Here is a 4,354-nt window from a genome sequence, read left to right as displayed (position 1 = left end):
TTCTTCTGCTACTTCCTTGGCAGCAAGGCACGCAGTAATGGCGGCGCTGCTTTACTTCCGTGTTTCGCCGGATTTGTCTATACCTATCTCAGCCAGAGCGCGAAAGCAGTTTGAATCTAGCAGTTATGTGACGTCGCTGAACATTCTAAATCCCATATGTGAAACCGTACGCCCAGGGGCACAGAAATAAACATCCCATATGTGGGAACGTACCGCTCAAAGGATTAAACAATAAACTGACACAAAGACATTTGAATATGTGTATTCGATCCTCCTTCCGCACATTTGTAATGTAAACAGTGGCTGCGTCCGAAACCGCCTACTTCTCTACTATTTAGTAGGGGAAAAGCAGTAGGCGAGCGATTAAGTATGTCAGAAGCAAAAAGAGTAGGCGAAAATTACCTAGGTGACGTAATAATTCTCGCGAGATTCGGCTGTGCGCCTACTTAAAGTGCGTCCGAAACCGCCTACTTACCTACTATATAAAAGGGGAAAAGCAGTAGGCGAGCGAATAAGTATGTCAGAAACCTCAGTAATCATAAATGAGTAGTCGAGGAGCTCCCGGATGGCCTACTACTTCCGCCCAGATTCTGAAGTGTTCCTCGCTGGATACTTTTCTATCCCAGGAGGCCACGGGAGAGGATACGTCATAATCAAACACTTGAGAAAAGCGACGCGGATGCTGTTCAAATGTGAGTATTGAAAACCAAAAACACATGTGTTGAACTACTGTAGAGTAAACTGCTGAATGTGTGAAGATGCTAGACACTATAGTTGTGACTTTACTGTAAAACACGATTTATTATGTATTATGTAGATAACAGGATCTCTAGTAAACACACATAACTTAATTCTCCGAAGTGGAATTACATATTCTAAACCATATACATCTTAAAGATGCTTATTAAATGTTTATTTAACCTCTGACAGGAACATATTTAAGTATTATGACTTATGAGTGATGGATTATGTATTATGAGTGATGTGTGTGTGCTATTATTCACTGTTGTCAACACTGCTTACATTACATGAATGAAAATAATGTAAATAAATAAATCTACAGTAACTACACATAAGTTTAATCTATTTTATTTGTCCATTAGTACTGTTAATACATTAAGGAACATTTGTGTTGGATAAGAAGTGAGTTAACACATCATCAACATGTGAATGTAGATTTGAGCACATAAATCTCAGAGGAAACTTGAATCTTGTCTGATGTTACAGGGACAGATGAGCACACGTGTGTTTATCCGGTAGAGGAATGATGCCATCAAAAGCTTTGAGTGAGGATACTACAGAAATGAATACAAAGTCTATTTAAATCTAAAGTCTATTTTATTTTAATTATTGGAATTTAAACAGACTTATTACAGCACTTTTCTGGTTCTTGATGTCTGTATGTTTGCTGCAGAGCTTTTGTGGAGCAGGACCTGCAAGGAAAGCTGACGACGGCATTTGTTAGAAATAAAGAGGAAAGCCTGAAACAAAATATAAAGTAAGATCATTTTGTTATTTCTAAAACAGAAATCAAATAACACTGTGCTGTTAAAATGACTGCTTTTGTATTATATTTGTGCATTATTGTAGGATGTGAATGTCCTCAGACTGGTGTGAGCACTGAGGATGGAGAGCCACAGCAGATCCTGGGAATGGTTCAGTGTTATGGACGAGATCCTCCATCACTCCTCCTTTCAAGTGACTCAATCAAGGACACACTGAAGGAGACGCTGCACAGATAAAACCAGCAAACCTTCTGCTGACCAGCTCAGTGGTTTAGCCCACCACACCACAAATGTAATGAAGCTACAACAAAAATTATCAAGTAATTGTAAAAATATGAAATGAAATATGTCAAGAAACAGAATGCTGACATTAATTAATTGTAAAATGTTTTAATCTGCTGATGGAGAACACAATATGAATGTTTGCAGCATCCAGATTGTCCCGCACATCTTCTCCCACTCCTGCTTCAAGGTTGAGGGGTTCAGGGGTTCATCATCATCATTTTCCTCATCCTCTGGATCAACACTGTCCCCATTGAGAAGAACAGCAGTAAGGGACATGATGATGAAGGTGTTCATCAGCTGCTTGATCAGAATAAAGCTGCAGAATTGGCACAGCAGTGTGAGATGACAACAGGACTGTAAATACCTGATTGTTAGATCAATACATTTGAATAAAGCTTTGTTTCGTGTGTTGTTGTCTTGTATATGTATTTATTTATTGTCATTATTACTTGTATTATTTCACTTTTTTTTTTATTAATTATGCTATTATTATCATTTAAATGTATATATTTTATTAAGCAATGAATTAATGCATGAATTGACTGTAAATTGAGATATATTCACATCAGCTGTATTTGTCTAATGTGTGTTCATGCACAGCTGTGTCATATGACAAAACATTACATTTTGCTTGTTTTACTAAAGAAGTAAAATGAAAAGTTATATAATTAATTTTTGGTCAGCATTTATCATTGTTATTGTGTATAAGTGTTGGGATGTGCTAGCAGAGCAATTCAATCTGGAGTAATCTTAATTTTAAGTAGTTATACTTAAATTTTTTGAGTATAAAATCGGTCTTCTCCAAAGGCGAGATCTTTGAGCAGCTGCTGATGTCTTCTTTGGCTTCAGACATTGCTAACACTGAGGAAAACTGCTCTAGGTAGGGTTGAGTTACTGGTGCTGTGCGGTGTTAGTGCACCTGTTCACTCATATCTTTATTTTTATTGCAGGATCTACAATTACAAGATCAGGGAAAATACCATGGTTGTATCTTTAACAATGAACAATAATAATGACAAAAAAATATGGGTTTGTATACATGATAGTTTGAGATTATATACACAGACATAAAACATGACAAGATTAAATATTTTGAATACATCATAGTGCATAAAAGTTATTTATTTGTTTATAATTTATAAGCATGAGGGATGAAACTAAAGCTAATTCAACAAGAAAAAGAGGAAAACAAATGAGATTTATGCCACTTTTGCTTGTGGATTGACATTTTTGCATATAAAATAAAGAAATTAACAATATATTCACGTGAATTTGGGTTTTTGTAACAAAAAATAAACACATCAGTAGTTAAAAATATAAGAACTTTAAATTAACCCAAATATATATTAGTTGTACTAGAATTACAAAATTACTGGCAGCTGTTTCTTCAACAAGACCACAAAATAAAAAAGTTTGATCAATATCAAGATATTTACAGATATTACAGAAGAATTAAACATGTCACTCATGTTTTCAGTTGTTGCGCTTGCGATAACGTCGTAGGTCACATGATAACGTCAACATGGCGGTTTATTCTCGGATCTCATTCATACTCAACGAGATTTGGCTATTAAGTACCTACTCTTTTAGCCCTCGTTAAGTAAGTACTTATTGAAATTAAGTACCTACTCATTGAGTAGGCGGTTTCGGACGCAGCCAGTGACTCGATACTTCCGCCTACGTCAACCGTGACCTTTTCAACGTAATTGCGTATTACGTGACGTCACGAACGCGCATCGGAGAAAAGAGCCAGGCCAACATTTGTGCTTATAAAACTTAAACTTTTTTATTTTTTTTTTAAATGACCAATCGTTTCGCTAGATAAGACCCTTATTCATCGTCTGGTGTCGTTTAAAGCCCTTTGAAGCTGCACTGAAACTGCCATTTGGACCTTCAACCGTTTGGTGCCCATTGAAATGAATGATATGGAGAAAAATCCTAGAATGTTTACATCAAAAACCTTCATTTCTTTTCGACTGAAGAAAGAAAGACATGGACATCTTGGATGACATGGGGGTGAGTAAATTATCAGCAAAAGTTTATTTAAAAGTGGAGTAATCCTTTAATAACTATACTGTAATCTATATCGTTACCGTGAAATAAAATTACTCATACTGTGAAAAAGAATTTTGGTCATACCGCCCACCAATACTTGTCAGTATACTGTTCTGCATGCTGCAAGTGAGAAAGAAACTACAAGACCTGATGTGAGATGATCATCTGCTCAGATAAACATTTATTAAATAATCCATCCATATTATCCATTGATGTTGATTCAAATTTCATTCTTTGTTGAATCTATTGGACCTATCCACCTTGACCATCTCTCTGCCATGTTACATAGCAACCATAACAGTTGCGCACACAACTTTTTCACATTTATTTTTTCCCTACCTATTTCCTAATCTGCTATTTTGAGCACATTTGTCAAATATGCAAAGCTGATTCAAATTCATTAAATGATTTTAAGATCAAGTTAATTAAAAAAAATAACTTACAGTTGTAAAAGGCTATAATTTGGGACAAACACTGCTTATATTGATTTAATACAGAACGTGATTCAG

The 4,354-nt window shown here is 35.6% G+C and overlaps 1 long non-coding RNA gene across 2 annotated transcripts; it reads left to right on the top strand.

Annotated features, from left to right (window-relative positions):
* Positions 1-232: 232 nt before the first annotated feature.
* LOC125272280 lies at positions 233-3,476 on the top strand. Of its 2 annotated transcripts, XR_007185803.1 has the most exons (5): positions 233-692; positions 1,228-1,286; positions 1,415-1,498; positions 1,591-1,797; positions 1,935-3,476. It is a non-coding gene; the product is annotated as an uncharacterized LOC125272280 (long non-coding RNA). The 2 variants fall into 2 exon arrangements; XR_007185802.1 differs by having other exon boundaries at positions 233-1,286.
* Positions 3,477-4,354: the final 878 nt, after the last annotated feature.

Source organism: Megalobrama amblycephala, linkage group LG7, assembly GCF_018812025.1.
Source record: "Megalobrama amblycephala isolate DHTTF-2021 linkage group LG7, ASM1881202v1, whole genome shotgun sequence".
NCBI lineage: Eukaryota > Metazoa > Chordata > Actinopteri > Cypriniformes > Xenocyprididae > Megalobrama > Megalobrama amblycephala.
Note: the sequence above shows the minus strand (reverse complement) of the source record. Positions and strands in the feature narration are given on the sequence as shown.